This window comes from Dermochelys coriacea, chromosome 8 (genome assembly GCF_009764565.3).
Source record: "Dermochelys coriacea isolate rDerCor1 chromosome 8, rDerCor1.pri.v4, whole genome shotgun sequence".
NCBI classification, from domain to species: domain Eukaryota; kingdom Metazoa; phylum Chordata; order Testudines; family Dermochelyidae; genus Dermochelys; species Dermochelys coriacea.
Genome location: NC_050075.1, coordinates 95,852,579 through 95,863,654, shown reverse-complemented (window position 1 = coordinate 95,863,654; position 11,076 = coordinate 95,852,579). Strand labels below are relative to the sequence as shown.

At 43.6% G+C, this 11,076-nt stretch overlaps 1 long non-coding RNA gene across 1 annotated transcript; it reads right to left on the bottom strand.

The window, feature by feature from the left end:
• Window positions 1-6,573: 6,573 nt before the first annotated feature.
• On the bottom strand, window positions 6,574-11,022 carry LOC119860766. Its single transcript, XR_005294630.2, has 3 exons — window positions 10,958-11,022; window positions 7,202-7,242; window positions 6,574-6,860 (listed from the first exon to the last, which is right to left on the bottom strand). It is a non-coding gene; the product is annotated as an uncharacterized LOC119860766 (long non-coding RNA).
• Between the last annotated feature and the right edge of the window lie 54 nt (window positions 11,023-11,076).

The following is an 11,076-nucleotide window of genomic DNA, read 5'->3' as shown; positions in this document are numbered from 1 at the left end:
TGATTGGCTGGGCCGCCGCACGCAGCGGTGAGGCGAGGAGAAGGCATCGGCCAATGGGAAGATAGGGAAGGGATCGGACCAGGCGCTGCGCGGCGGGATTGGCTGCAGGCACAGCCCTCAGCCGCCTATGGGGGTGGGACGCGGGCACAGGGGTGGGAGGGGAGAGGAGTATTTGTGAGCGGCGCGGCGGCGGCGGCGGCGGGGGGGGGATGGGATGGGGGGGGGAGGGCCGAAGGGGGGAGCGCCAGGGGACATGGGGATAGGGATAAGGGATGGAAGGGCCAGCAAGGTTTGGGGGATTTCAAGGGCCAAGGGCGGGTTGGGATGGGAGGATGGGGAGACAGGGATGGGAGGGCAGGGGGGCTTGGACAGGGTCAAGGGGGCTTTGGGGGACAGGGAGGGCTGGGGGGGGGTTGTGGTGGGAGGGCCAGGGATATGGGGATGGAGACTGGGGAGGCTGGGCTGGCATCAGCTCAGGGTGAGGTGCAGTGATGAAGCTGTATGGGGGCAAACTTGCTTCATGTGCTCCTAGCAAGCCAGACAGACACATCTCCCTGGGCCCTTGTGTGATGGGCCCTTTGACACCAGCACAGGGAATCACTATGTGGCAGAACATCCCTCATGCTGTAGCAGGCTACCCCAGAGAAAAAACTGTCCTTGCCATGATGCCATGAAGTGGCGACAAAACATCTCCAGACTGTGCCTCACCCCCCCCTCCCATCAAGGCACAAACGTGGGGTGTAGCATGTGACAACCCAAAATGAGAAACACAGACACACACAGATGAATTATGCGAGAAACTTAAAATGCTGTTTTCAGAGTAGCAGCCGTGTTAGTCTGTATTCGCAAAAAGAAAAGGAGTACTTGTGGCACCTTAGAGACTAACAAATTTCTCTGTGTGTGTATATAAATCTCCCCACTGTATTTTCCACCAAATGCATCCGATGAAGTGAGCTGTAGCTCGCAAAAGCTTATGCTCAAATAAATTTGTTAGTCTCTAAGGTGCCACAAGTACTCCTTTTCTTTTTAAAATGCTGTGGAATTCATTCCTTTAGCACAGTGGATCTCAAACTTGTATTGGTGACCCCTTTCACAGAACAAGTCTCTTGAGTGCAATGCCCCTGTATAAATTAAGAACACTTTTTAATATATTTAACACCATTATAAATGCTGGAGGCAAAGCGGGGTTTAGGGTGGAGGTTGACAGCTCGCGATCCCCCTATGTAATAACCTCACGACCCCCTGAGGAGTCCCAACCCCCAGTTTGAGAACCCCTGCTTTAGCATAACGCCCCCCAAGTCCCCTGTAACCTTGGTGTAAAGATTTGCTATTCCTAACATTAATAATTTAATAACTAAAGTGAAGAGATATAAAATTTGTGTGGAATGTAGGGAACTTTGAGCTGAAAGGAGTGGTAGCCCTTGAAATGAGAAACATTGGAGGTATCTGGCAGATGTGTCTCTAAAGCACAATGGTACAGCTCCATCAGGCAGTGACAGAATGCAACTGCAACACAGTGCCATCAGGTGGTGAGATGAAAGTTCATTATGCCCGTAGGCAATATAATGATGCTGCATCAAAGCACCACTGCAGCACGACATGGTGTCAAAACACTGCCACTTTCAGATACAGCATGCTAATGTGATGTCAAACTGTGTCAACACACTGTGATGCATCATAATAATGTGGTGTCAAAACAACACATTTGAACAGAAAGCCATGATGTGGTGTCAAAAAGTCACTATGGCATGATACATCACAATAATGTGTCAAAAGGGACCAATTTTGAGTTTGAAACAAATAGCACATTTTGAGCATTAAGAAAAGGAGTACTTGTGGCACCTTAGAGACTAACAAATTTATTAGAGCATAAGCTTTCGTGAGCTACAGCTCACTTCATCGGATGCATCCGATGAAGTGAGCTGTAGCTCACGAAAGCTTATGCTCTAATAAATTTGTTAGTCTCTAAGGTGCCACAAGTACTCCTTTTCTTTTTGCGAATACAGACTAACACGGCTGCTACTCTGAAACCTGTGATTTTGAGCATTGCGACTTTTGGTGTGAATATTTCTCCCACTTTTATTAACTGCTTTGAGGTCCAGTAAAAGATCATTGATTTTATTAAAGTTGTGCCAACTTTTAGTTAATTTCGTTGCCCAGGCAAATATGGCAATACGAGTTGCCATATACACCCTTCCATTTCTATAGGGAAAGCATCAGAACAGCACTGGGAAAGAACAGGCAGAGCCCCCATACCAGTTTTTCACAACGGCTCAGCAATTCCCACTGAGAACAACTATTAGTCATGGTCTTTAACAATAAACATGTTTTTCTTCCCCTTCTCTCACATTGGGCCAAATTCAGCGTAGGGGTAAGTGGGCGTAATTCTCACTTTCACAAGAGATGGATTGGCTCCCTTTGTCTGCTGGTTAGGACGCTAACAAAACAACAACAAAAAATAGGTATAAACTCTTACATGTTCTTCTCCATGAAAATTTTAACAAAAGGCGAAAGATAACCAAAATTAAGCAAAAAGAAAAGGAGTACTTGTGGCACCTTAGAGACTAACAAATTTATTAGAGCATAAGCTTTTGTGAGCTACAGCTCACTTTATCGGATGCATTGTAACTCATGAAAGCTTATGCTCTAATAAATTTGTTAGTCTCTAAGGTGCCACAAGTACTCCTTTTCTTTTTGTGAATACAGACTAACACGGCTGCTACTCTGAAACCTGTCAAAATTAAACAGAGAGAAGTCTCTCGTCCACACTTGAACAGGATACTCTCATAGTATTGAATGAACAGGAGGATAATCTCTGGACATAAGAACCAGAAAAAGAAGTTTTAATTGAGTGACAACATAATTTATTTTTAAAGGGACACTGTTGACTTCAATTTATATACTATCTCTTGAAATTATTTTATATAGAGATTCTTTAAAATTTGTTCATAATGGTTTTTCTGTTCTTCTGTTGTTTTTAAGGCCCTATCCAGCAGAGGGGAATAGAAGGGTCCAAGAGTATAACACAAAACTCTGCTTTGAGACCGGACGTGCAACTGACCATTAATATAACAGTGAAATGGACTACACGTAGAGCAATGTCAAATGCACAAAGTAAAGGAACTGATGAAATGGAGACAATTTTTTTCATGCCAGCTTCTTTCAGTTTTAGTAATTGTAGGTGTTACTTGCAAGAATGGTAGAGAAAACAAAATTCAGACAGAAATCTAATTTTCAAGTCCACAATCTTCCTTTGGTGTCTTCTATAAAAGTAGAATACTAAATCTGATTAGGTTTCAGAATAGCAGCCGTGTTAGTCTGTATACGCAAAAAGAAAAGGAGTACTTGTGGTACCTTAGAGACTAACAAATTTATTTGAGTATAAGCTTTCGTGAGCTACAGCTCACTTCATTGGATGCATTCGGTAGTCAATCAATTTACTTTGTGGCCAACGTAACACTGATTGCCCTTGTAATTTTATGCAGTATTCCCATGGTTTAGGGAATAGGATTTATTAGCATACAAAAAATCTTATGAAAAAAGAATGAAAAGATTGGGATTGTTTACTTTAGAATATAAACCCTCCAACTTCAGAGCTAATCCAACCTCAAACTAATTTTCCATAACTGCCTACCACAGTGCGCCTTGCAGTATCCTTTCAAGCAGCTGGCACTCGTCACTCAGAAACAGGATACTGGATTAGATGGACCACTTAGCTGATGCAGTATGGCAAGTTCTTTATAACAGGCTCCCCTTGCTGTCTGACTTCACCACAGAGCACTGAGCAGAATTGAAAGGGATTTTTTTAAATCTTCTGTTTAACCATGTTTGAGTCTCCACCCTAGTGAGAAAAGATTAACACCATATAAAAATCAAGTATAAACCAGTCTCAATAATTGTATAGTTCAGTTAAGCTCACTGTTGTGCAAGACGAATCTGTTTCTGGCAGGTGTGTGGGAATCAGAAAAATGGTGCAAAGCTACGTATATTTCATTGGCTCAAAAGAGAAGTCTGGTGGAGCATGAAGGCTATAAGGAGCCATTCTGTATGAGATTAAAGGGCTGATGCATGTCATTCTAGATTTGATCTAGAGGAAGACAGGGATCCTGAGCAGATTTTTAGCACATGATTTGAGAGAGATATCAGGTTTCAAGTTAAAGACGTCAAAGAAAAAATGTGGTGGAATATAATCAACGATTCTATAAGCCATTTACTATTATTCCTTACAATAAAATTCCAGAGTAATGGCAAACAATTATGTACTAATATGATTGTAAACTGTAGTGATTTGGACTATTTCCATGGAATAGCATAGTCAGTCACTTTTACACCAAGAAAGAATTTATAGCTAACTTGTATGATGAAGCAGGGCTGAGCTAGGGAGGAGGAGCAAGTGCCATACCTAGGTGTTAGTTACCTGGCAACATTATTGAGTAAGGGATAATAGCACCAGAGAATTTAGCATTGCTACGCCCTTTAAAAGGCACCAGAGCTATACAGTGTGCTTGGGGTAAGGCCAACATAAGACCTGGGAACGCTTGGGAGAGATAAGGAATGTCTCGTACACAGGTGTACAAGGGGTGGAACGTGTCCCAGCTCCCTTCCTCATCCTAATGCATGTGTGCAGGAGCCAGCATAATTAAGGAGATTTTCGAAGGCACAAATATGTTAGGTGTCCAACACCCACTGACTTTCAGTGGCAATTGGGCACTTAATTGCCATTTGTGCCTTTGATATTTTAATATCCAGCGATAATTTATTTGTAAATTATCTTCCTAAAGTTAGTGCCTAGATACCAGGGTGACTGAGCAACATCAAACAGGTAATATTTTTTTCACATAAAATCTAAGGACCAAGGGGAAGATTTTCAAAGGCACAAATGTGTTAGGTGTCCAACACCCATTGACTTTCAGTGGCAATTGGGCACTTAATTGCCATTTGTGCCTTTGAAAATCTCCCCCTTGGTCCTTAGATTTTATGTGAAAAGAATATTATCTGTTTGATGTTACTCAGTCACCCTGGTATCTAGGCACTAACTTTAGGAAGATAATTTACAAATAAATTATCGCTGGATATTAAAATATCAATCTCACAATGGTTCCGATCACCTGACATGTTCTGCAAATATTTCAAGTTCTGGAATAGAAGCAACAAATTTTGGTGAGGAGTACTTGAGGGTCTAGTATAATTATCATATTTGTAGTTGTTGAGTGTCAGAAACTCCATTTTACTGGCAGACGACTGTACTGGACAATCACTTTCTAGTGTGTTAGCAGTCTCCAGATGGTATTCAGAGAGGATGAAATTCATCCCACTGTAGAGAGTTCAGATAAGGTCCACCGCACCACTTGACCCCCCCACTTAACTCTCTCATTATGGGCTTGATTGGGACATAATCGATAAGGAATGTCTGGTTTGAGCTCTTTGCATTGGGGAGAATTTCATCTGGAGAAAAGGATAGTCTAGTAGTTTGAACACAGAACCAAGCAATCCTGAGTTACAGTTTCAGCTCTGACACTGAATCCTTTTGTGACCTTATGCAAATCACTTCACTCCATAGCTCCAGTTTCTGAATCTGTAAAAGAGAGGATAATAATACTTCCCATCTCACAAGGGTGTTGGTGTGAGGTCTTATTAATTAACAGGTGTGGGCAAAGTGTTATATAAATGGAACCATATATTTGAATTATTAACCAAGGATCAATTGCATAATAAGATGGCATGATCAGTGCTGATAGAGAATTTGGATACACCTCCTGCTGTAGGGGTCACATTCATCGTGTGGGAAGGAAGCAGATATAGAATGCGAAATAAAATATTGAAGTTTAGCAAACCATTGCATTTGGCAAATACTTTGGTGGCTCAGCACTGTGGGTCAGGAAGCAAGGTCAGCTAACGGTCAGAACATTCACAGAGCTACTGAAATAAACACGCTGCGGAACTTCCTAGAGCTTTTGTGGATTGTCTCTAAAGTTTATTAAATACAGCTTTACAATGGCCTGTGAAAAGACACACTGTCTGGGGTTTATAAAAAAATTAACTAGTCAAAACAAAAAGCTGGGCTGGGAAAGAGATTTTGAACCTCACTGCATTGTCACTGTGGGGCTGTGCCACTAGCAGCAAATGGCTGTGACAAATCATCACTCTGCATTAAACAGTTGGGAAGGGGGTCCGGAATCTAGTGCTACAGATGGATGCCTACTGCTTCTGGTATGTCATGCAGCACACAGAGGTGTACGCGGAGGGAGGTGGCAATGGTGGTTTCTCAGGGTGGCAATGAATCAAGAGTTGGTTTTGGGCCCCATTGACCCTATGTATGCTGCTGATCAGGAGTGAGCAGTGGCACCAGTCATAGGGGAGGCTGTGATTGTTTCAGCTTTTCGTGCATCAAGAGGTGCCCAGTGAGATTGAGGATTGCGATGGGGCTCAATAGCAGGAGAAGTTAGGTGTAATGAATAATAAAGCCTGGGTTTATTCATATAAAATATCATTAAAAGGGCTAAGAGAGGATCCATTTATGTGGCAATATTGGGTTACCATTTTCCCTCCGTTCAGAATGTTATCAAGCTGCAGTTCTCAGTCTGTGGGTTGCGATCCTTAAAGGGTTTATCACCTGTTGTTGGGGATGCAGAGCAAAGGGCTCATGAGCAGGTTCTTCCTTTCCTTGCCTCTGGTCTTCTCCTGATTGAAGCAGATTTGCTCAGTCACTAGTACTCTCCTCAGGGGCCCGATAAACCATTATGCTGATTACCACATGCAGCACCTCCATTGCAACACTGTGGGACACACACACACACACTCTCTCTCTCTCTCTCTCTCTAGTATTCTGGTGTAATCTGAAGATTGAGGTTTGCAAACACCTTAATGCAAAATAATGGGAGGGAAAAAAATTCAAAGTTATTTTAATGCAAGGGATGATATGGACCAAATTCTTAGTCACATTTTCAACTCCCGCAGAAAATCCATCTACACTCTGCCACTTAGCTGCATAAGCCACATGTACATTTATTGCTACCATTCTTCCAAACAAAGCGAAGTCATTATTGTCTTGGCCTTCACCATTCATTCCTTTTCATTTAATAATCTGCTCCCTGTCCTAGTTCGTTTATTTAAAAATTTTAAAACTGTTATGTGCCAGATCCCCAGCTGATGTAAACTGGTGTAATTCCAAGCTATGCACTAAAAAACGCTGCTAGTTTACCTTCAAGTCAGCTGTGGATCCAGCCCTTCATCTTCATTTACCTACACAAAAAAAATTAATAATGTAAAAGAAAAAAAAATACTGACAGGAAACAACCAGTTTAAATTGCTGGTTGTCTATTATGTAGTTAGCTATCACATCATTTACATTGCTTCCAAGCATTTAAAACAGGTAAATTAATAGTTAAGGACATCAGAAAACTTACAGTGCCCAAATAATAAACAAACATATTTTCTGATCATAAGTGCTCTTCTTTCATCAGACATCTCAAAATATAAACACAGTGGAAAAAACATTGGAAAAAGAAAGAAAAATTTTATATGTTCACATTAATGGCATGTCTTAATCAGCCTTAAATGCAAGCTTATGTAACTTCCCACTACATTGTTAATGTTCTGCACTTTGCTATGGTATGGAACAGCCACTATTGCAGTCCAAAGTCTATAGCAGCTTCCAAATATAACTGGTCTCAGTTATATAATATATATATATTATAATATATATTATATTATATATATATTATATAATATATATATAATATCTCTGTCTGTGAATGGATGGAGCACTGGAGGGTTTGGCTAGTTACTCCTGGGGGAATTCTGTGCCACTGTGCATGTGCACAATGTATGTCCCCTGTAGATTTCTTTGCTTCCCTGCAGAAAAATGACTTTCTGACAGGGAAGTAAAGGGAAGCTACAAGAGTGGTCATGCGACCTTCCCCAGCAGCATATTTTGGGTGCCCAGGGCTGCTGGCTGAGAGGTAAATCACTGTGGGGCAGGGGGTGAGACTGGGGAAGACCTGGCTTGTGACTCCTACCCTGTGCTGGGCTTAGCTGCTAGAACTGGCTGGGCTTCGAAGGACCCGACTTCCTCTTCTCCTGCACGGCATCCAGGGCTGTGTCAGACCCACCCCCAGATTTGTGCCCCGGCTGTAAGCCCTGCAAACCCCCTCCCCGCTGCTTCCTGTACTTATCGCTCCTCTGTTGCAGAGGGAGGGATCACCTAACCCTCGTGCATCCAGACCCCCTTATACCCAGACCCTTCCGCTGAGCCTCGCTCCCCCCGCACCCAGAATCCCACCTTACAAGCCCCACTCCCCCTGCATCTGGACCACCCCAATGAGCCACTCGCACCTGGATCCCCTCCCTACCGTGCCCAAACCAGTTGCACCTGGTTCCCCACCCCACTGAGCCCCACTCCCCCAGCATCTAGATCCCGCTCTGAGCTCCTCTCGCCTAGGCCCCCCTGCCAAGCTCTATCTTCCCCATACCCAGCTGAGCCCCAGCCACCTTCACCGGATCCCGCTGCAGAATCCCATTGCCCCTGCATCCAGAACCCCACAGCAACCTCCCACTGAGCCACCCACACTCAGATTGCCCCACACAGAACACTCTCAACCCACATCTGGATCCCCTGCACACTGAGCCCATCCACACTTGGATCCTGCCTTGCTGAGCCTGCCTGCCCACACCTGGTGCACTTAGCATGGAGGGGCAGAGCCCTGGAGTGTTTCTGGTGCAGGCCCGGTCCTTGCACTGTGTCAAGGTTGGTTGCAGCCTCACCACTGAGTCCATCTCCTCGGGGGGAGCTGCACAGTGATCTCCCACCTCTGTTCAGCCAGTGGCCTGTGCTTTCCAGTGCCATGCTGGAACCTCCACATTTATTTGATAAATAAAATTTGCAGAATTTTAAAATACTGTGTGCAGAATTTTTAATTTTTTGGTGCAGAATGCCCTCAGGAGTAGCTAGTGGATGGATCATGCACACACACTGGAGAATGATGGGATGTGGAGTCCCTTTGCATATGTTCTTTATGGTCTGTCGTACCCCATGGAGCTGAACTGAAGTGGTTCTACTGCTTTTTGGGCTCTACACACCAGGGGAGGTCTCAAGATTACCTTCTCTTTTGTAACATTCTGTTTGGAAACCTCTTATAGCACTATTCAGTGAAATAACTATAATCCATATACCTCCTACTACAATCACACAGTAGGGGAACAATTTTTCCCTTTCACCAGCGGTGGTGGAATTGTTACTGTCAAAAAGCTGTAATGACTTAGAGCACTGGCTTTTTCTATCAAAACATTGTATTCCTTCATGCATAGACCTGAAAATGCATCAATAATAATTAGGGCGATGATTTTGTCATGGTGGTCACAGAAATTGTGAATTTGAATCATGTCCATGAAATCTTGGAAATGATGATAAAAACATATTAGGCCCCCAAACTGGGTGGCATTGAGATCTGGTGGATGGGATCGCAGTGCCACTAAGGTTTGCCCCATCTGCCACTGTCTCCATCTATGGAGGGGTTGACTGGCCAAACCTGAGTGGGCGTGTTACACTGTGTGCCTGGTCGCAATGCCAAAGAACAGGGAGCCAGGCTCACTCCTGTCGAATAGAAGGGGATGATAGGGTGAGCGTGGGGTGGGCTCTCCAACCTCCGCTCCCCTGGGCCTCACCTTTCAACACCCCTCCACTCTACTCTTGTGTATGTTGATGTAGCACAAACTACATTATTTGGTAACCTTTCTGTAACTTAACTTTCCGCCCCCCCATACCTGTGCAGTGAAATTTATTAAAAATTTCAATGTCATAATCATTGCCTTAACAATAATGTCTTCCCAGAAGGCCTGCAGTCCATCTCTCCAGCACATATTAACATCTGCCATGCACTTCCTCAACAGAAGGGTTTTACTTGTATTGTTTCTTTTAGGAATAAACCATGCTAACATAATATTGAGATTGGGGCCCAAGAAAAGGCAAGAAGGATGGACACTGCCCACCTTAGGTGTCAAATTCACCACTGCTTTAAACAGGCACAACTCCAGTGGAGTTGGGCTCACTTATACCAGCAGTGAATTTGGCCCTCTAAAGTGCCACTAATTGTTAGCAGGAACAATATGGAGATATTATAACGTTTGTACATTGGGACATCATACATCCTGGAACACTTAAAGCATGGCTCTGAGGGACTTGGTCAGCCGATCCCACCTTTACCCAGAAGCAACTCTGCCTATTGTCTAAATGTTTAAAAAAACCTCAGACCTCATATTTGTGTTCAGAATGAGACTAATCCAACTCTGTCTCTACTCAGGCAAAACTCCCATGGGATCAAGCCCAGGGCTGGACCAGCCCCTTCATTGGAAATACATTTGGGAGGGGGGACTGATGGGGAAACTCCACAAAGATCTCAGAGTTTCTCCATCAGTCATTCTAGCTGGAGAGTGGTTTTGCCTGTGGTGGAATGAGCCTCAGTTCCAGCCCCCAAAGATCTCCTGTTTATCATAGGTTGTTGTTTAGCACCTCTAATTTCAGATTAGGTAATTGAACATCTAGATAAAAGCTGTTTACTTAGCCAGTAACTTTCTCAGCTCTCATTTTCACAGCTGAAGCTATTTGCATTTTCTCCTACATGTCCTCACATTTTTCTGCTTGATTCTCTGTTGAAACCATAATAATGGGGCTAATTCTTCAGTCTTAACTTCAATGGGAGTTTAGCCTGAGTAAACTTCAAGGCTAGAACTCAGTGGGAATTTTGTCTAATTAAGGACTGAAGACCTGATCCTGGGAAGTGCAGAGCATCCTCAATTACCTTTGAATCAGTACCTTGCAATTGACAGTTAGCCAGCACATGGCTGCTTTTCTGCAAAGCAACACTGGAAGGGAGCACATGAATGGCTTCCGCAGAACACTGTAGAGAATTTAAGGTCATGGTTAATCTAAAAAAACCTCCATGGCCCAAGACTACCATACCTGATTCTATCTCTGCAACCAGGACCTTCTCCAACAGTAGCGTACCATCAGAGTGGTGCTGCTTTACCAACTTTTGTGCTGGTGTATGGTTACTACACCTTTAAGAGCTGGAACACTGA